Consider the following 22,697-nt stretch of genomic DNA (forward strand, 5'->3'; position numbering starts at 1 on the left):
CACAAGAGGCAGAAGACGGTGGCTCCAGTACTTGGGTCCCTGGAACCTATGTGGGAGAAGAGAATTGGGTTCCTGGCTCCTGCCTTCAGCCTTTTTTTTTTAGTTTATTTCTTTGTTTTTTGACAGGCAGAGTAGATAGTGAGAGAGAGACAGAGAGAAAGGTCTTCCTTTTTGCCGTTGGTTCACCCTCCAATGGCCACCATGGCTAGCGCGCTGCGGCTGGTGCACCGCACTGATCTGAAGCCAGGAGCCAGGTGCTTCTCCTGGTCTCCTATGGGGTGCAGGGCCTAAGTACTTGGGCCATCCTCCACTGCCTTCCCGGGCCACAGCAGAGAGCTGGCCTGGAAAAGGGGCAACCGGGAAAGAATCTGGTGCCCTGACAGGGACTAGAACCCAGTGTGCCAGCGCCGCTAGGTGGAGGATTAGCCTATTGAGCTGCGGCGCCAGCCATGCCTTCAGCCTTGCATAGCACATGCTGTCATAGGCATCTGGGGAGTAAACCTGCAAATAGAAGACATTCTCTCTCTCCATGGAATAAAAATTTAAATAAATAAATAAAAAGTTTAAAAAGAAATACAATTTACTTGGAAAAATAATTTATATATAATCAGACAAGGCAAAGACTTTCCAAATTCACAAGTTTCCTAAGAGTCACCTCTATAAGGCCACCTAAGGGAGTGGAAGTATTTGAGCATGCAAATGATGACTTGAAAGGAATTCCAAAACATTTCACATCAAAGACATATAAAACCAATGGAAGAGAGGCCAGCACTGTGCTGGGCTGAGTAATAACCTTGTCTTTCTCAATACACATTGACACGCCATGTCACTCGGCCTCCACACCAAGCCTGGGGCACAAGCAGCACTTTGTGGCATATTTTCAGAAAGGGAGGGACTAGCAATAACCTCCCACCCTCGGAAACTGCCTGGTGCCACGGGAATGTCCTTGGCCTTCGTGGAGAAGGTGATCTGAGGCCACTCGTGGGCCACAAGTTTTGCAGTCTGCAGTCATTACCTGGAAATTCAGCAGAACGATAGAGTTTAAAAGAAGCCTCCACAGATGACTAAGTTTTTCCTAGAGACTTTCTTAAGCCCTGGAGAAAGGTAGCTTATTCTGTGTAAACACTGCCAAGGGTGTTTGTGTGTGGGAGTGAAGAGTGAAGTGTTTGGGTGGTGGGGACGTGAAGGGAACATTTAGAAAACGGCAAGACCAGCCCCAAGCAGGAATGAAACGATGAAAGGATGGCCCGAACCGCCTGCTGGCGCAGCTGATGAACAGGAGTCTGGGGACCACAAGGCAAAGCTGTGGAAACCCAACTCCCAGCAAAGTGCTTGGAAATAAAGAGCAAGGAGAGAGCCTTGGAGAAATTTCTTGAAATTCCAAGAGGGAATTAGGTTACATCTCAAAAAATAGACGTAGAAGGTAGAGATGCCGGAGCGATCCAATCCGCTCCAAGGGAAAAAGAGACCATTTCTCAGTGATGATGATGACCCCAAAGGTTGAACGAGTGTCTTTCCTGTAAACAGCTGTTGGCCAGATGTCCCAAAGCCAACGGCAAACGATAACACAGAACTTGGCCTGTCCTGGTGATACAGCCGCGGAACCAGTCAGAGCTCAAAGTCTCTGCTGAAGGCTCCTCAAGCCTCAAGTTTCAGTGTCTCTAATCCAACCAGTTTTTCATTGGGGAATTTGTTATTCATTCTCATGAAGAGTTTCCTGAAAGATCAACAAACTCTATCCTCACAAATGTGACTCACCCTGGGAATGGTGACGGGAGCCAGGTCTCCCCAGGCTACATGGTGTCTGGGGCGCCCAACGGTGGGCTTGGATGGTCTCCCAGGAGTGGGGACAGTGGGTGGCTTCTCTGCAGCCTCTCAACAGAAATAGGTTGTCAGCAGAGGCAGCTCTGGGTGGGGACAGATTCCCAGGCGCGTCTCATCACTGAGCTGCAAGAACGGTGGCTTGGGTTGGCATGGCCTCCCTCTGGCAATGGCAGAACATTCTCCTGTCAGCACCATTCACAGGGCCCAGACTATTTTTGAGCTTGTTGCTGACAGTCTAGTAGGGACAGTTAACAACACCATGGACTGCAGCCCACAGCTGGGACCCTGCTGAGCAATTGGGTGGCATATCTTACACCCATGTGTAACTGAACATTTTTTAAAAAGTTTCTTTCTTTATTTGAAAGGCAGTGACAGGGAGAGAGGGAGAGACAGAGGGGGAGAGAGTCCATCTACTGGTTCACCTCTCAGATGGGCACAACATCACAGACTAGACCAGGCTGAAGCCAGCAGCTGTGAATTCCATCTACATCTCCCATGTAGGTGGCAGTTGTCTCAGGAACTTGGGCCATCATTTTTTACCTCCCAGGAACATTAGCAGAACACTGGATTGGAAGTATGCAGCACCTAGGACTCGAACCAGGCACTCGAATACGAGATGTGGGCATCCCAAGCAACAACTTAACCCAAGCTGCCTCTGATTTTGCTTATACAGGAACAGATCTAAATGACACCACCTACTGCCCGCATGTAAACCACATAAGCCTAGGGTCAGTGATTCTTCAGTGATTTAGGATGAGTGTAGGCACTGACAAGAAGGCTTTTGGGCCCATATCTACACTTGTCACAAGACTGACATGATATGGAGGTGGCCACATGTGAATTTTAATCCAGCCTAGACCACTCATTAACTGTGTTCCTTTTTAGCTACCTGACTACCTACCTAGCTCAGCCTCAATTCCCTCATTTAAAAAAGTTTAATTTTGCAAATGGACTGTAACGGTCAAATCAAATGCTATAGTTAATTTCATGGTACACAGTTTGGTTCTCATTATATAATCTCTTTCCTAAAATAAAAAAAAAAATGAACTCAAACAGTAAGAATGCACTGACATCTGAATTCATATCCCTAAGACTAGAGATTTCCGGACAAAGGTGAAACCAGCTGATTTTTACTGGGAAAAATATCACCTTCTTGGTGTTCCATTAGGTGCAGTTGTAGCAAGAAGGCGCTAGGGTCCTCCAGGGCAGGCCTCAGCAGAGGAGTTGGCAGTCCTGCTAAGTCCCATCTGACCACATCACCTGAGAGCCAGAGAAGCTTGTTGGGGCTCTCTATAAAGAGCAGTTTTAGTAGTAACAACCTCTTCAGAATCTGTCTTTCCTCCTGATGGAACAGAGGCTCGGTGAGGGCCCAAATTGTCCTCACTGAGCTGGGTCAGACATGTGTGTGTCTGATGACCTGGGAACCAGCCAGCCAGGATACAGATGAGGAGCTCAGTAGAGGACTGAACTGTCCCTCCCAAACGATCAATACTAATTGAGCACCTGTTAAGGATTAGGCATTGGAAAAAGCCCCATGGACAGAGATGTCAACAGAGTGCAGTAGAGAGAGAGAGAATCAGGCAGAGGGGCACTCCACAGCAGTGCCCAAGGACAGTGTCTGAAATACACACCTGGGGTTGGAGGAGAAAGCAGACCATCAAGTGGTGATTCAGAGGACTCCGCTGTGAACATACCTGAGATATCCATAGGGGTTCCCAGACCTCAGGGATGGGGGCTTTGCCTCCGCAGGGAGATGCAGAATGACAGGGATGTGTGAAATGACCAGGGAAACCCACAGGAGGTGCTGTTCTCTGAGGGGGTACTCAGAGGTGGTACTGAACCACTCCTCCTCTGCCAATAAATAGTGTGCAGTGGACAGGGGAGAGGAGCTTTGAGGAGCAGGCACTTGGGGTAGAAACGCAGAGGATCACCGTGATGTGAGAGCAAAGGGAAACACACCGCCTGCTCGCACCTGTAGTGACACAGCCCTGCTCATAACCTTTCATTCTGGGTTAATCTATGTGTTTCTTTTCACTCTCCTATGTCTGTTATTTTAATCCATGCAAAAGTATATTTATCATTTACTTTTTAGGATACACATTTTATTTCATTTTATTATTATTTTTTTTCATTTTCACTTTACTTGAAAGGCAGGGAAAGAGACACAGGAAGATAGAGAGCTGGCTCACCTCCGAATGCACGAGACAGCCAGACAGGACTAGGCCAAAGCCAAGAACCTGGAAACCAATCCAGGTCTCCCATGTGGGTGGCAGTGACCCAAGTACTTGAGCCTCCTAGGATATACATGAATCAGGAAGATGGAATTGGGAGTAGAGCCAGAACATGAGTCCCTGCACTTTGACTGGAGATGCAGGTATCGTTAAGTTAAAATGCCCACCCCAAGAACAAAATACTCAATGCTACATATCGATCACACTTTAGGGGAAAACCTAGGAGGATATACCATATGCCTTTGATATAAGCTTTTCTGTGTGTCCTGGCCCAAATATTCCATTGCAAATTTTCTATGTTACATTTCCAAACATCGCAGCAATTCTTTTAAGTGGTTATTTTTAGTTGTTTATAGAGTCTATCCCAGGGCAATGAATAAATTGAATACTATTGGTAATAATAAAAATAATAATGTATTTACCTTTGACAGAGGACTGTACAGTACTTCTTGCGTTCAGACCTCTGGACAAGCTACAAAAGAAATCGAACCTTTAGTCCTCCCTGGTGGCCTTACTCCTGTTCTGGTTTTGTTAGCATGTTCAAATGTTTGCTCCGACTTACTTTCCAGAGCCACCTTTTAAATATGGAATAATTTAACTATGGATCCTCTAATACTGGTGACAAACCGTGATGAGATTTATGAGGTTATTTTTTTTTTCTCAGATTGAAAGCAAAAACCATCAATGTGCAGACTCATACAAATAAGAATATAGAAATCTTTTGACTCGTGCTTGGCTCAAGACAACTTCAAAATTTCTTTAATACATGTATTCAAGTTTATTTCCCTTTTTAAGTTTTATAAATAAAATTTTAGAAATTTATGTGTGCTGTATCTGTAAATTTACATGTAACAAGTTTGCTTATCTTTAAGGTGTTTTCTCCCTTAATTCACATAAAATGTCATATATAACTACAGTGGTGTCTATTTCCAAGAAATAACTCCTGAAAAATATCTAGCTTTTACATCTTGCTAGCATTAAGAACACTGGATTCTACAGTCTCCACCGGAACTGTAAAATCTAGCCAGAGGTCTTTGTTGGTGCAAAGTAAAGAAGGAACACCACATGGGACTTGGTCTTTTCGAGCACCAAGAACCATCAGCAGAGGTGAGAATAATGCATTACTTCTGTAGCCCATTACTTCGCATTGTCCTCCTTGTGATCAAAGAACTGTTACCACTTCGTGTTTTGTGGAAAGAAGTTGTTATTCTCACCCTAGAATCATGATCATTAGCATGCACTGAGATCTCACCCAGCAGTATTCAATGCTGGCTACATATCTGAACTACCTGGGTTGAGATGGGTGTTTGACCCAGCAGTTAAAGACTGCGGAAGATGTTCACCTCCTACACTGGAATGCCTGGGTTCAAGTCCTGGCTCTGCTCCCAATCCCAGCTTCCTGCAATGTACACTCTGGGAGGAAGCAGTGGATGGCTCCAGCTACCCATATGAGAGACCTGGAATGAGTTCCAGGTTCCTGGCTTCACCTGGCCGAGTCCCAATTTTTGCAGCCATTTGAGGAGTGAATAAGCAGATGAGAGATCCCTGTCTCTCCTCTCTGTCTCTCAAATAAATAAATAAAAATTTAATAAAATGAAGATCTAGAACCACCTAGGGAACTTTAAAATACACTGAAGTCTAGGCCTAAAATTTCTAGGTTTCAACCATTTTTATTTTTTTTTCACTGTCTTAACCATTTTTAATTGTATACCTCAGTAACATGAAGTACGTTCACATTGTGAATCACCACCCCCATCCATCTCCATTTTCTACACTTCAGTTCAATTAGTGTACTAGCCAGTATATTAGGGCAAAAAATAATAACAAAAAATGTAAATATTGCAAGCCAATAAAACTGATCACTCCCTAAAATTTATCCACAGAGATTACACTTTTTTTGATCGGTTAGGAAATTACAACGACTATAAACATTACCACAAAATATTGAATGCCACATTTCCTTTAAAGTGTTATATACCCACTGTGTAAACAAAGAACCATATCCTGTACAAATGCCAAGAGACATATTTCACTGTCAAAACACACTCGCAGTAGGTCCTGGGTTCTCTATTAGGAACATCAACCACTCTAGACAAAAAAAGTATTCAGAAACAAACACTGCATTTGTACTGAACACAGACCGTTTTTCGTGTCGTTTCGGCCTAGACAAGACAACGACTTCTACAATGCACTAAGTGTTGTAAGCAACCCAGGAATGATTTAAAGGGCACGGGAGGATGTGCATAGCTTTCATGCACGCAGCGCGCCATTTTACAGGCAGGTGATGAGCGCCCTCGGGCTCTGGTATCGCAGAGGGGTTCGGGACCAACGCTCCACGCAAACGAGGGGCGACTGAATGTAACCGGGCCTGCTTCCAAGGCTCGGGACTTAACTCCGGGGTAGAGCCGCTGAGGCAATCCATCATCGATGCCTTCAACAGTACACGCTGTGCTGCCAGAGGGCAACGCGGCCCAACTCACCTGCAGCTTCCCGCGTCGCCACTCCCCTCACCGCAGCCCCGAGCTTCGGCCTCCCACGCAGGACGCGCCGCGAACCTCCTAATGGCTCAGGCCCCACGTGGGAAAACCAAGTCCAAGAAACCCGCGACGGCGCCGCCACCTGCAGGCTTCCGGAAGCGACCGCCAGCCGCGTGACCCGCGCGAGGGCTCCCCGGCCGCAGGGGCAAGCCCCGACTGTCACCCCGAAGTCCAGAACCCGGAGAGTCCCGGCGGCTGGCGGGGACAGCGCACGCACCTCGGTGTTCCTCGACGCGGGCCTCGGCGCCACACACGCCTCCACGAGGTGCGCGTCAGGGTCTCGGGGGCCGAGTACGCATGCGCGCCGCGGCCCCGGCGCCTCAGCTGGTCCCGCGAGAACCTGTGAGCGAGCGAACGGAACAGAGGCGCGTGGCTCGCTGGCGGGTTCGAGGCTTCCTGAGGTGAGAGGGAGTCGCGAAGCTGCCTTTGGATTCGCAGGCGTGTGGGAGGAAGCGTGGTCCTGACTTTGCGGAGTGCTTGCTGCTGGGTGTGTGTGGAGCCACAGGTGTCTGCATTGTTTGTTGTACCTGGCGGCGTTTCTCTGAGGTGATTTTAATTTTTATGTTGACGCTTCTGGGCTGAAGAGAATCCGAATGCCGTTTGAAAGGTGCTCTTCCTGAGCGTCCATTTGCCGGCGTGGAATCTGAACGGTGGTGCTGAGGATTAAGTGCTTCCGTTGTACCTGGTCTCTGTTTGCACAGTATTTCAGTAGCCTTGATCTGTATGTGAACTTTGGGGGGATTCTCCCACGAACGAGTTTTGACACTTAACCAGTTTCTTTATTAATGGTTCCATTAAAATCTTAAAACTGCGAGGGAGTTTGTTATCATGCCTTGTTATTTTTTTTTTTCTTGATAGCTGGTCATTTATGTTTTTAAAAGCAATTTTGGTGCACACTGAAGTCTGAATACTTAACCTAATAGATTTTATCAAACTTATACTAGTAACACTAGTAAGATGAGATTCTTTTCATTATACAATAGTCCTAACAATTGTGTGATATTAGCATATGCACTCATACCACAGGGTTCAGCTCAGAAACACTAATTAGCTCACTCAAGGTCTCAGAGCCACCACAAGTGGCAGATTCATGAACTGAATCCAAGCCTGTTTGACTAACAAGCCTATGCTAGTCCCAGTAAGCTGTATTGCAAGACAAAAATAATGAAATGACTTGAAAACATAAATGATAAAGCAGATATTACTGATTATCTTTGTGGCAGAAATGAATGTTTCCGGCCTTTTAGAGAGTGTTGTTGCTACTTAGGCCTGAAGAAGAACTAAAACAGTGAATGTTTAGGAAGAAAGGAACCAAAGAGACAAGAAAAAACATGGTTGGCGTGAACCTTCTGCCATAGCAGATTCAGCCACTGTCCGTGTCTCTGGCATCCCAAATGGCTGCCAGTTCTTGTCCCAGCTGCTCTACTTCCGATCCAGCTCCCTGCTGATGTTGCTCCTGGAAACCAGTTGAAGGTGACCTAAGTCCTTGGGTCCCTGCCATCCTTGTGGGAGACCTGGATGGAATTCCAGGTTCCTGGCTGCATCTTAGCCCAGTCGCAGCCCAGCTGTGCAGCCATTTGTGGAGTGAATCAGTAGATGGAAGATCTCTCTGCCTCTCTCTCTCTCTCTCACACACACACAAACACACACAGCCTCTTTGTAACTCTGCATTTCAATAAACATGTAAAAAAAAAAAAGAAAAATGGGTTTAGGTGTGGCAGTGATTGAGAATGACAGGTTTAAAAAGATTAGTAATTGCATCTTTTGATGTACAAGGGTACTTCCAAATTATGTTGCAAATGGAACTAAAAGGTAAAAGAAAATATTGAAATCCCAACAAATTTTTTCATAAAATGAATTTTTCCATGAACATTTTGAAGAACCCTTCGGTAAGCTAATAAAGCCAATTCCATTTAATATGGTTTAATATCCCACAATTTCCCAAGAAGACTAAAATAATGAGGTTTGAATGCAAATTCAAGCGAGGCTAAACATAATAGATGAAGAATGTGAAGTCTATACTACAGGTAAAAATTATCAAGAAATTGAAATAAAACATTATGCTGGGAAGCCAATTCCACTATTCACATGTGTTTCAAATCCCTGACTCCAGAGTTGTCTAATATGTAAAGATCTGTTTTTCTGCTTTGGAACCATCACCTTTAAAACTGCTGCTTAGATGATTGCACTGTGGTCTAATTTCTAACCAGCTTCCTAGTCCAAGAAGATATTATTTGACAAACCATGACTTGCACCTGATAAGAGTTACCAAATCATAGACATAAAGGATTAAGCAACATACTAGGATCATTCTAGGCATGGCTTTGACACAGAATCAGTCACCACCTAGTTATCAGAAAACTGATTTCAGGCCGGTGCCACAGCTCAATAGGCTAATCCTCTGCCTCGCGGCACCGGCACACTGGGTTCTGGTCCCGGTCGGGGCACCGGATTCTTTCCCGGTTGCCCCTCTTCCAGGCCAGCTCTCTGCTGTGGCCCTGGAAGGCAGTGGAGGATGGCCCAAGTGCTTGGGCCCTGCACCCAATAGGAGACCAGGAGAAGCACCTGGCTCCTGCCTTCGGATCAGCGCGGTGCGCCGGCCACAGCGCGCTGGCCGCGGATTGGACGATGAGCCAACGGCAAAGGAAGACCTTTGTCTCTCTCTCTCACTGTCCACTCTGCCTGTCAAAAAAAAAAAAAAAAAAAACAAAACTGATTTGAGACAGAGATTACACCCAGACAAGCCATAACAATAAAATTGCTCTGGAAGTGCCCTCCACTGAGATCACAAAAGCAAGCATTCTCTTTTTCTCCTCAACATCAGTTTTTCAGCTTAAATTAAAAAAAAAAAAATATTCGGAGCCAGTGCTGTGGCATAGCGGGTAAAGCCACTGCCTGCAGTGCCAGCATCCCATATGGGTGCCGGTTTTGAGTCCCGGCTGCTCCATTTCTGATCCAGCTCTCTGCTATGGCCAGGGGAAGCAGTAGAGCATGGCCCAAGTCCTTGGGCCCCTGCACCCACGTGGGAGACCCAAAAGAAGCACCTGGCTCCTGATCAGCGCAGCTCCAGCCATTGCGGCCAATTGGGGAGTGAACCAGCGGATGGAAGACCTCTCTCTCTGCCTCTCCTTCTCTTTCTGTATAACTCTTTCAAATAAATAAATAAATCTTTTTAAAAAATTCAAGGTAGATGCACATTAAGAAAAGCTGAACTATGGGTAGGAGTTGCTGGACTATTTCCCAGGTCATGAATTTCTAAAAAGTCTGAAAATCTAACAAGATTTTAAAACCTGAACATACGTGAACTCCTTATTAGCAGATAACCCGATAAGCCACATGAGATATGATGTTAAGAACCCTCATTATTAATTCAAGTGGCCTAACATCTAATGACTATTAATCCTAAAAGGTCAGAGAAAACAGAGGAAATCTTTAATTTTTTAATTTTTTATTATTTATTTGACAGGTAGAGTTATAGACAGAGAGAGAGACAGAGTGAAAGGTCTTCCTTCAGTTGGTTCACCCCCCAAATAGCCGCCACGGCTGGCGCTGCACGGATCCGAAGCCAGGAGCCAGGTGCTTCTTCCTGGTCTCCCATGTGGGTGCAGGGCCCAAGCACCTGGGCCATCCTTCACTGCCTTCCCGGGCCACAGCAGAGAGCTGGACAGGAAGAGGAGCAACAGAGACTAGAACCCGGTGCCCATATGGGATGCCGGTGCCGCAGGCGGAGGATTAACCAAGTGAGCCACGGCGCCAGCCCCATACAAAGGAAATCTTTAAAGAAATAATGGAAGAAAATTTCTTGGAACAAAAGAAAATGAGATTCCAGCTAGATGAGCAAAAAAGACCAACACCCAGGTATAATAACAACACAAAACATAGGATACCTTGGATAAAGAGAAGATCCTAAATACAATGGGGGGGGGGCAGGAATTACGTCTTTGAAAAAGAGAAACTAAGCATGGTTTATAGTCTAACAAAATGGATACATGGGAGATAGTGAAGAAATCCATTAAAAATTGTGAATGGGAGTGAGCATTTGCCCTGTTAAGATAATTAAGATGCCTATATCCCAAATCAGAGTGCCTAGTTTGACTTTTTGCTCTAATCTACACTCCAGCTTGCCTAGAAGGCAGATGGTAATTGGGTAAATGCCACCCACCTACATGGGAGAGCTGGATTAAATTCCTGGCTCTCAGTGGCCCCAGCATGGCCCCAGCCTAGCACAACCTATTGTAAGCATTTAGGGAGTGTACCAACAGATGGTAGCTCTCTCTCTGTCTGCCCCTCAAATATACAGAAATAAGTTTTAAATACAGTATGGAGTGTTTTAAATAATTTCAACATAAAATATTTAATGCTTCAACTATTAAATGGGTGACTAAGAAAAATGATTTTCAAACTAAGAAGTTTGTCAATTCTCATTCATTTTTTTATCAAAAGATTTCTAATAGACATGCTTCTCTAAAATAAAGTAATAGGTCATGAAAAAGGAGAATACCAGAACAAGCACAAAAGGAATTTCAACAAAGGAAGGAAACAAAGCCTGGGCATGTTCACTTCCTGCCTTTGCCTTACAGGGTGCATTTATAGCTGTTGGAGTGATTTGGGCCACGATCCTATAGAAGCCACTGGAACAAAAGCCTTGCCCTGTGGCCTACATGATCATCTTGGTGGGATATTCTTTTTTTTTAAAAAAAAAAAAAGATTTATTTATTTGAAAGGCAGAGTTACAGAGAGGCAGAAAGAGAGAGAGGTCTTCCATCTGCTGGTTCACTCCCCAGAGGTCCGCAAAGGCCAGAGCTGTGCCGCCTCAAAGCCAGGAGCCAGGAGCTTCTTCTGGGTCTCCCACGTGGGTGCAGGGGCCCAAGGATTTGGGCCATCTTCGACTGCTTTCACAGGCCACAGCAGAGAGCTGGATCGGAAGTGGCGCAGTCGGTTCTTGAATTGCTACCCATATGGCATGCCAGCACTGCAGGCGACGGCTTTACCTGCTATGCCACAGCACCAATCCCAGTAGCATATTCTTTATCTAGAAGAAAACTCAGTAGTCTGGTAACCTAAGCAACATCACAAATGCCTCATGTCACCTCAGTTACCTTAGAAGCTGCTCATAATGTAGCCAGTCTTAGTTTAAAAATAACTCATGCCCCTTATCTGCCTATTCAAAGGCAACAATTTAGTGTGGTGGTTGTAGGGCAGCACTTTCAAAATATGGTTCAGAGTCAATGACTTCAGGATTACCCTAGATACTTATTAAGAATATGGACTGGGGGCCGGCGCCGTGGCACACTAGGTAAATCCTCTTTCTGTGGCACCAGCATCCCATATGGACACCGGTTCTAGTCCCAATTGCTCCTCTTCCAGTCCAGCTCTCTGCTGTGGCCCGGGAGGGCAGTGGAGGATGGCCTAAGTGCTTGGGCCCTGCACCCACATGGGAGACCAGGAAGAAGCACCTGGCTCCTGGCTTCAGATCGGTGCAGCGCACCGGCCGTGGCAGCCATCTGGGGGGTGAACCAACGGAAGGAAGACCTTTCTCTCTGTCTCTCTCTCTCATTGTCTGTAACTCTACCTGTCAAATTAAAAAAAAAAAAAAAAGAATATAGACTGGCCAATACCAAACTTTCCTTTTTATGTGTGTGTGTGTGTTAAGCAATTCCTTGCTTATATTTGCTACAAGACACTCTAAGCTCATCTTGGATTCTCCCTGTCACAATTTTAGAATTCTTCATTTCTGCAAATCATGTATTTTACAGAAGACTATTTCATCACATCTGCCATTATAATGAGGAATCAGCAGCTCTAGCTGCAGGTGTCAGAAGAGTTGAGACAAACCCAGGCATTTGTATTCCTCTGAAAGTAGAAATCACAGTTCTGGATAAAACACTAATGTTTATTTTGAGTTCATGTCTGGGGCTCTTATGTTCTGGTGGTGGAGGTCTTTTCCCGGGCCTGTATCCTCCAAAGGTCGAGAAGATCCAAAATATTTCCCATCTTGCACACCTCACCTGCATGGGCAGAGCAGGAATCTGACAATGTGGGCATGTGTACACTTCTGCCACACACACCTGTACTTGCAGAAGCTTTACCTCAGTTGTGCTGATGAATAAAACCCAAGACTTGGGTCTGTTAGTTAAGTATCATGGAGATCAATACTATAACTTAACTTGGCATTCTCAAGTGTGAATGAATACATGCACATTATCGTTCCCTTTTCTGTTTATAAACTGTGATACTATCTCCTTCCATCTCTTCCACTTAAACACTGCCAAGACTTATTAAACTGATATGAGTTAGTCATGCCTGGTACTAAATGAGTTAGTGTTGTTGTAACTTTGGGAAATTCACTGGGCATGATCCACTTTAGATAAACAAACTTACCTGTAAACGTTCCAAAGTTGAAAGCTTATTTCTAAAACCAGAATTTGATCATAAGATACTATCTCTATGTATTCAATCTTTTTTTCAGCAAACATTCTCTCATTTACTGGAAAATATATGTTAGAAATATACATTCCCAGTTCCCTTTTATATTAGTTTTATTATCACTTTGTGTCATAGAGAAAAGAGATTTGAGCATGGTTGTTTATTTCTCAAATTCTGGTGTCAGATGACTTTACTTTCAGACTTGTTTGGGCCAGATCCCCAGGTTTACCGAAGAAGATCATTTGATAAACAGCATCTAGGAGTTCCATCCTTCCTCTGCTGTACTGAAGAGGATGTCCAAAGGTGACTCCACAAGCTGGTAAGACTTTCAGATATCTCCATATGACTTGGAAGGGCTTGTTAGTCCTTAGAAAAATTAATTTTACAGTGATCAAGTTATCATGTTTGATGTTTTACCTGTGGATTTCAGAGCCTTATTAGAGCATTTTCCATCATTCAGCTTGATATAGAATCACATTAGTGCAAGCACCTTCAAATCATGGTGCTGAACTGTGTGGCAGAAGTATACTAGAAGCAGTGGTGGTGATGGTGGTGGTGGTGGTGGTGGTGGTGGTGGTAGTAGTAGTGTTAGATAGGAAGTCAGATATGAGCTTATGTGTGTGTGACAAAGGCCTAAAGAAAAGACATCTATGTCCAGCATATGCATCTGCATCTCAAAGTCATCCTGATAACATTTCAGGGGCAGCCCAGTATTTGCATCCTGCCCTGTCCCCTTCTACCCAGTAACCTGACAGGTGGGGGTCCCTGTCCCTTCTGCCTGACAATCTTCCACAATCTCGCAGATGCAGCCCAGTATCTGCATTTCAAATACCCTGCTCCAGATCCCGATTCTCCAGGGTGTCTTGCTCACCCTTCCTCTAAACTCAGGACGGCGCCAGCTAAGCTTCCTCCTGTCTGATACCTTCAGGGGGAAAACTCAGATAGGAGCTTCTTAATATTTACATCCATAAAATCCTTTGTTTCAGGAGGAGATGTATGAAGACAAAGACATATCTCCTTAAAAACCCCCGGCCTCAACTGGACTGCGCGCTCAGCCCTCTGCCTCTATGCTGAGTCACCCGTGTGCCTGCCCAGGTGTAATCTCTCCACTCAACCATGTAACCTCGCTCCTCCCCTGAGTCCCAGTGACTGAGCACTTTCTCTCAGGTTCTGTCTGGAGAGGTGCCCATCTGTTCTTATGGATGTCCTTTCCCTAATAAACTTTGTTACTTTACTTTCCACTACTCTGTCTCATGCCTGAATTCTTTCTTGTGCGAAGACAAGAACCCTGCCATTCACCGGTACAGTAGTAGTAGTAGCAGTAGTAGTAGTAGTAGTAGTAGTAGTAGTAGTAGTAGTAAAAACAAGTGTTATGATTTGGAGATTTGGTTGTGAAGATCATGTGTCCCTGCCCATGGGCATCTCAGCACATAACATAGTAAAGCTATTTATTGTTAACCAGTAAGCTTAATCCTGATCCAGCCTCTATCTTCAGAAGAGACAGAAGAGAAGAGGCTGAACACAACTGAATTCTCCCTCCCAGGGCCCGGAACTCCCTAAGCAGGGTTGCTTTTCCTAAAGTTGTTCTCATGATCACCAGATGGTGGGTTCTCTTTTTCATTCTTGAAATGAGTCACAAGGATTTCCACTCCCACAGCTTTCATTTCTTTTCCCCTGGGCAGCTCTTATGTTTCTGGCCCAGGCTGTGGGGATACCCAGACCTCCCTCCACTCATGCTGCCCCCTTTCGCTCCCACTCGTGTTTCATATCATTCTCTTTGGCTGCTGACATTAGCTCTGTGGTTTAGAGCTTAATCTGCCCATTGTCTCTTTCTGGATTGCATTCAATCATGGATTCAACAAATATTTACTGAGAAATCACTATAACCAATGCATAATAGTTCTGGGGCTGGGTATTTAGCATTAAAAAAAAAACCACAAAACTCCTCATGGGTATTGCTTTAGGTAGCAAACAGTAAATAAGCAGACACACAATGAGGTAGAGATGAATATGCTGAATGAAAATGACACAATAGAAGATTCCAAGGGTGGGGCTAGGAGTAGGAAATTATTTAGCATGATGAGGAACAGGAAACATCTCTTTAAGGAAGTTATATTTAAGCAGAAACCCACATGAAAGGAAAGGGGAAGGCAGGGAAGATCCAGTGAGGAGCAACAAGAGCCAGTGCAAAGGCCACAGGCTGGACTAAGTTTGCTGTGCCTGGGAAAAAGCAAGATGATCCTGGTGGCTGGAGCACAAAGAGTAGTAATGGGAACAGGAAGACAGCATTGGTGAGGAAGGAAAGGGTCACTGCTTAGGATTTTGTTTATCATGGCAAAGAGTTCCAACTTTATTTGGAGAACGGTGGGAACCCACAGGAGGACTGGAGTGGAATAATGGCCTCTTGGTGTGGGCAGTTGTGGCTTCAAGCCCTCTGCTGCTTCTTGTGCATTAACAATCATTCTACCATTATTTCTTCCAGTGTTATACTATCATCCCTTTGGTAGAGGGATTTTATTACAGTTGTTCCTCAAGAGCATTATCTGAAACTCAAACTCATACAGTCCTGCCTGTTAAAGGACCCCTGCCCGTGCACTGGCCCAACACTAGGGTCAGAGTTTACAAGGCTTTGGAAGAAGACAGCAGCAAAAGTTTTGCTGTTCTCCAAAGCCTCCTTCAGTCTCACCAGCTGTATTATTGTGCTTGGAAGAGTGTTTCCAAATGAGTCGCCTTCTGCCCTTGAGGTCAGTTTCTCCATGCCGTGCCCTTGCTCCTTTATTCAAAGACTGCTAGCAGGTCCACCTTCTCTGCCTTCTCAATTCAGTGCCTGTGCTCAGATGTGGGCGTCCCTTTGTAACCTGTGTTCACCACGAACCCTGTCCACTGTGGTCTTCAGAGTCTTGGCCTTTGTACTGGTGACTCATTAGCATGAGTGCATGGTGGCTCCTGGGGATTGTCCTTTCAGTAGACAATGTCATAAGACCTCTGGAGCACTTAACCAGATAGCCAAATTTTCTTCCTCTGGACATTTTGCCTTTGATTTCCTTAACTCATGTCTTCAAGGAAGGTGTGTGCTTTTTTTTAATGTCTGCTTTCCACCCTGTTATTTGGTCATTAAGCAAATGTTTATTTACTAACCAGGCTATGTCTTTCACATTGGGTGAGGAGGAGGTACAACTAGCAGCTGAGAAGGCATCCAAGGAACACATGGACTCCTCCAGGTCCGCTGCACCACTGAAGGACCTCTCGCCATTTTTTAATGTAGTTGCTTTGCTGTTGGCAAACAAAAAGCTACTGTTAATAACTTCAGCTAACATGCCTTCTACTATTACATAACAGTACGGAGAATAAAATGGTTCTCAAGTTTGACCAGTTGCATCTTTGTGTGTGATTGCTGGATCTGAGGCCTGCACAGTCAACAGAGAAAGCAATTCCTTTTCTTCTTATGAAGTGAACAAGATGCTATTCTCTGAAGATGTTCAAATGGGTAGAAAGAATCTGTGTTTTTCCTAAAAAGCACCCAGCACCTCAAGGGGCAGCTGAACCCACTGTGCCATAACGCTGGCCCAACAAAGCAATCTTTAGTTTCTTCTCCATAAGGTTATCCTTTGCTTTTGTGTGTACCAAATTCTTCTGCACAAACAAGATATTATTTCTCCTACCTCCCCCCATGTTTTTAACCCATGTTAAATGAGCAGACAGTATGACTAAGGATATTGTTCTCAATTTGACTTTTCATTTTAAAATTCATTAGGATATTTTCCAAACCTAATTGAAATGATACAACTAGCAACCCTGCATTTCTTTCATGATCAGGCCTTGGCATGCAGAGACAGAGACACTCTAGAGGTGCAGCAGTGTGAGGCCACCCTGGACGTACCAGGACCATGCTTTGCTGTGGGCACTTCCTTACCTCTGCCTTCATCAGAACACTTGCAAGGCAAGAGTCTCAAAACACTTTTTTTTTTTTGGACGAATTTCAATCTGAAAACCTCTTATTGCTGTATTTAAAATATTTTTTAAATTATATGCCTTATTTTGACTGTTTTGAAGTTGCTGCTTTCTGTTCCTCTTTCCTCTTCTGTCAACACTTGGTCTGGGTTCTCAGACATTTACAGTGAGGACATTTGTTTAATTCCTTTTTACCCTCAGGTTTCTGAGTGTTGCATTCTGACTCCATTGTTGTGTTTTATGTTAACCTGCTGCCAGATGTGCTGCATGGGACTGGAGCATACTTACTGCCAGACACAATCCTGAATTCATTACCTTGTCAGGGTTTTGCACTCTTGATGGGACCTGACGGATAAACACCTCCATGAAAGGGATATTTACCCAACACCAACATCTGCCAAAAAAAAAAAAAAAAAAAAACCAGAAGGAAAACAGAGAGGCAAAAAAGGTGAAGTGATAGGGAGTCTTTTTTAAAAAGTTATTGTTTAGCAGAGTCTGGAAACATGATCATGATTTCTGCGATTGCCAAAAGCATCCCATCAGCAACGTAAGATATAAAATGTGAGCTAATGGGAAAACCTTGAACGTCTCCCTTCTGACACAACATGGGTTAAAATCAGGACACACTTCTGAGAGGAGTGAACATTGTGATCTCAGCGGGAGTCCCTGTAGGGTGGTAGCCATTTGGATTACAAAATCATCTCTGGTAATTAAACACATTTGGCTGATTTAGTGTGTGGGAGAAGTCATGGATGAGCAAAGACGATGATTTGATTTGGGGCTGGAACGAGGGTGGTCTTGCTAAGGCAGGGTCAGCTCTCGGGCAGGAGGCAGGGGCAGATGACATAACCCCTGGGTAATCAGGGAACTGAAATCATGGCTTGACATTCTCATGATCCCCTAGTCCCAGCACAAACAGGGAGAGGCGAGGAAAGACATAGTTGTCATTCTAGGCTTAGGTACACAGGGCCAGTCTCTTTTCTCTGTCCCTACTATGCCTCTCCCTGATGGCTACTCCTCTGGCTACTCCACTCACAAGCCAACAAACAAAACATAGTTCATTTTTCTTATCTAATAGGAGAAGGAATTTGAGAGTGAGAGGAAAAGCAGGAAATAAGAACATTGTTCTTTTGTTTCATTCCTTAAACATCAGTTTAGGCCAGATCCAACTATAGTTTCTCTACTGTCTTTTCCAGAATCATGCTTCTTGTGGTACTCGGATAGGAATGAGGAAAAAACCACTGGATTGCTGGAGATTCTGATCAAGCTCAGTGGAGTGGAACCAGAGTAAGGCTTATCACAGAAGCTTGAACCTTTCATTTCCCATATGACTTAGGTTCCTATAAATGAAAGTGTTCTGACACCATGATGTGCTTTCAGACCTTATTTTGCAAGACTTTAAGCTCTCCTCTTACAATTTCATGGATTATTAAGTGGTATCTCATGAACAAATGTCATAGGTCTCTATGATGCTAATATGTAGCACATAACTCTAGGAGTTCCAAAGTAGGTATCATTGCCAGAATTTTTTTAAAAGCCTTTTTAAAAAATTTATTGGAAATGCAGAATGACAAAGAGACAGGGAGAAACAAAGAGAAATTCCATCTTCTGGATCACTTCCCAAATAGCCACAACAGCCTAGGCTGTGCCAGGCTAAAGCCAGGAGCCTGGAGCTCCATCTAGGTCTCCCACAGGGATATCAGGGGCCAAAGTATTTGAGCTATCATCTGTTGCCTTACCAGGTACATTAGCAGGAAGCTGGATCAGAAGTGGCGCGGTGGGACTCAAACCAGTGCTTCAGTATGGGATGCCAGAGTTGAAAGTAGCGACTTGACCTGCTGAGATAAGCTGGCCCTTTTTAACATATTTCATCATTAAGCCCTGTTATTGTCATTTTAACTAAAAATATCTCAACTGGAGCTTTGAGAAAAATAGAAAGATTTAATAAAACTTCTGTCATTTAAAAATACAGGTTAATGATTCAAAGGAAGTATAGGTCTAAAGTTACAGCTTCGTTGGATTTGAATAATTCTGGTGAATATGAAATATCAAAGCCACATTTTCATATTTAAGTTTAAATGTTTTTCCCTGAATTACCTGAAAAATCTTGGATTAGGGTTCTGTCCTTGATCTTACCAGTTTCAATATTTTTATTAACAGCTTAGATAATACCATAGAATACATGCTTATCCAATATACCAAGGACTACAAACCAGAGTAGATGACAGATTTGTTGAATGATAGAAAGTAATCGCAATGACAGAACTAATGGGCTACGTTCAGCAAGCTAAAATTTAATGAGCAGAACCTTAAAGTCCTTCTCTAGAGCACTCACATCTAAGCTGAGAATGAAGATGATGTGACTAAAGAGCTTGTTTGAAAAATATTTAGTGTCTTCAAATTGACAGCAGACTTAACATAAGATCATGCTGAAGAGTTTGAGGCTGCATGGAGGTTAGAGAAAGTGTGGAATAAGCCATCTGAGGTAAATTGAAGCCCATTTGCATGCTTTGTGCAACTCTGCAAGAAGGAGTAGCCAGGTTATGTCCATAAAGACCCCATCTCTTGTGAGTGGACAGCCTGGTATGTATGAGAGCCTGAATGAGCATCACACCCTAAACTCCCCGGTGCAATAAGTGCAGCATGAGTCACTGGAATTGTTGCACGTTTTAACAACACTCATAAGTTTTGTCTTCCTAACTCTTACCACTCAAGTAATTCTGGCTCATTGACAAAGTCCTAACACATTCCTTGGCAATAGTGTTCTTTTAACTGGTCACTTTCAGTCTGTTTCTATTGACAAGTCCTTGTTCAAAACAAAATTCTGATGGGGAGGCCACTAGACTCTGGTCACTGTGGCATGTTAAATTCCTACATGAACAAATCAAAGTCTGATGTACACAATAAACTGAAACTAGAAACTGTACCAATCAGAAACCACCAACTAATCCATAACTAGGAACTTTCCACTCTAACCCATCAAAATTGTCTTCTTTGTCTTGCGTCTTCAATCAGATTATTAAAATTAACCATCCTGCTCATTCCAACAGAATGCTATCCCAATTCATGAATTGCTAAATGCTCAAATAAACTTGTTAAAACTGAAACATGCTGCTGTGTTTCTTTTATCAGTGTTTACTAAGGTCTCACAACTGTACTGGTGTAACTGTCACCTCTTCCTGGCTTGCCTTTGTGTGTGTATACACTAAAGTTAATGTTTCACCAAACTGTGGTTAGATGATCTTCAACCTAAAGCAGTCATTCTGTCTGGAGAAGCAAAGTAATACTGATATAAACAAACATAGAGTACTTACTATGTGCAAGCATTATTATATTGGCTTAACATAGATTATCTTATTTAATATTTGCCATAGCATGAGACAGGTAATGGTTTCAATGTTGAACAAAATGAGGTACTTATAGGATTAACAATAAAACCTCAAACAGTCAAGGCAATTGTGAGTAAAAAGAAATCATGTTACCTCATTTCAAAATCATATTACAAAGTAATAATGATTGAAAGAGTATGATGCTGATGTGAACATACACAGACCAATGGAACAGAATATAGAGCCCAGAAATTAACCCATAAACCTATGGTTAACTGCTTTTTGACAAAGCATTCAAGACCATGCAATGGGAAAAAAAAAGTCTCTCCCAGAAATAATGCTGGGCAAACTGACTATTCGTATGTAAAAGAATGAAATTGGATCCTTACCTCACACCATATTAGAAAATCAACATAAAATAGATTAAGAATTAAATTGAGAATTTGAAATTATGAAACTACTAGAAGAGAACACAGGAAATCTACCCAACATTGCTCTGGGCAGGGTTTTTTAGATTTTATGGTGGGAAGCACAGGCAACAAAAATAAAAGTAGGTAAATACAGTTACAACAAGGTATGAAGATTTTAAGGTGAACATTTTTCCTAGCAGTTAAGTTGCTGATTAACATGCCCACATCTCACATTGAGGTTCCTGGGTTGGATACTTGAATCCAGCTCCTAATTCCAGTTTCCTGCTAAAATGGAACCTAGGAAGCAGCAAGGATGCTGCAAGTAGTTGGGTTTCTGCCACCCATGTGAGAGACCTTTATTGAGTTCTGGCTCTCAGCTTTAGTCCCTAGCCATTACAGGTATTTGGGGAGTGAACCAATGGATAAGAGCTCACCCTACCCCATACTTCCCACCTCTCAAATAAAATTCTAAAAATTTTAAATAAATTTTGAAAAGCTCTTGCACAAAAAGTACTTAATGAACAAGGTGAAAAGATAGTCAGTCTACAGACTGGTGGAAATGTCTTCAAGCCATACCTCTGATAAGATATTAGTATCAAAAATATATGAGACTTAAACAGTTTTACAGAAAGAAAACAAGTAATCTGCTTAAGAAGTTGAGCAGACATTTTCAAGATAAGATATATTAATAGCTAACATGTACACAGAAAAATGTTCAACAAACTAAACATTAGGGAGATGCATATTAAAAGCACAATGAAAAACCACATCACTCAGAATGATCGTTATAAAAATGATGAAAGATAACAAGTATTGGTAATGATATGGAGAAAAGTAACACTTGTATACTGTTGGTGAGAATATAAATTTGTGTAACTGTTATGGAAAACTACATGGATGTTTCTTGAAAAAAAAAAAAGCTAAAAATAGAATTAGCATGTACTTTTTTTTTTTTTTTTGACAGGCAGAGTTAGACAGTGAGAGAGAGAGAGACAGAGAGAAAGGTCTTCGTTTTTCCATTGGTTCTCCCCCAAAATGGCCGCTACAGCCGGTGCACTGCACTGATCAAAAGCTAGGAGCCAGGTGCTTCCTCCTGGTCTCCCATGTGGGTGCAGGGCCCAAGCACTTGGGCCATCCTCCACTGCCTTCGGGGCCACAGCAGAGAGCTGGACTGGAAAAGGAGCAACTGGGACAGAACCTAGCGCCCCAACTGAGACTAGAACCCAGGGTGCCAGCGCCGCAGGTGGAGGATTAGCCAAGTGAGCCGCGGCACCGGCCACCATGTACTTATTATTAACTTCCACTTCTAGGTGTTTACTCCCAAAGATTTAAAAATTAGTACACTGAGATTTTTGTGCATTCAGAAATATTCACCATAACCAACATAAGGAATCAACCTGGTGTTCATCAATGAATGAATGGCATTAAAGACAATATGCTGTATTAAACTGGGTCATCAGAAAGTTCATGAAAAGTGGGTATTATGAAAAAAGGTATGAATTTCAGAAATGTTTTTGCACCAAAATAAACTCACACATATTTGTTTTAACATGTCTGAACAGCATGTAATTTGAAGCATTAGCAATGAGAAGACATCAGTTTGGAACGAGCCCCCATTAGAGCAACATGAATTCTACTAAAAGCAAGAACAATCATCTAATTTATGGTGAAGCTTAGGTAGAAGAATGATGAAATCATTGAAGCCTAATTATGGGAGGTGATCTTATTAATAGCTATATCAATTTACAAGGAAAAATTAATCTTCTTGCATAATTGAAGAGAACCAACAATTAAGAGCAGAAATGCCAAAGTATCTTAACCAGGTCAACTGAAAACAAGAGCAGAGCTTTCAATGGAAATTTTCAACCACTGGAATAGGAGCCTGAAGCATTCTTTGAAGGATTATAACAGGAAGTGAAACATGGTTTTACCAGTGTGATCCTGAAGACAAAGCACAATCAAAGCAATGGCTACCAAGAAATGGAAGTG

At 43.3% G+C, this 22,697-nt stretch overlaps 2 long non-coding RNA genes across 2 annotated transcripts; one reads left to right on the top strand and one right to left on the bottom strand.

Annotated features, from left to right (window-relative positions):
* Window positions 1-823: 823 nt before the first annotated feature.
* On the top strand, window positions 824-14,338 carry LOC103348957 (uncharacterized). Its single transcript, XR_007921067.3, has 4 exons — window positions 824-964; window positions 6,496-6,993; window positions 13,203-13,337; window positions 14,005-14,338. It is a non-coding gene; the product is annotated as an uncharacterized LOC103348957 (long non-coding RNA).
* Window positions 14,339-14,356: 18 nt separating this feature from the next.
* LOC127492076 (uncharacterized) lies at window positions 14,357-21,300 on the bottom strand. The gene is made up of 3 exons (XR_007921068.3): window positions 18,709-21,300; window positions 17,285-17,363; window positions 14,357-16,291 (listed from the first exon to the last, which is right to left on the bottom strand). It is a non-coding gene; the product is annotated as an uncharacterized LOC127492076 (long non-coding RNA).
* Window positions 21,301-22,697: the final 1,397 nt, after the last annotated feature.

The sequence above is a fragment of the Oryctolagus cuniculus genome, chromosome 9, assembly GCF_051225735.1.
Source record: "Oryctolagus cuniculus isolate XC-2025 breed Fujian yellow rabbit chromosome 9, ASM5122573v1, whole genome shotgun sequence".
Classification (NCBI taxonomy): domain Eukaryota; kingdom Metazoa; phylum Chordata; class Mammalia; order Lagomorpha; family Leporidae; genus Oryctolagus; species Oryctolagus cuniculus.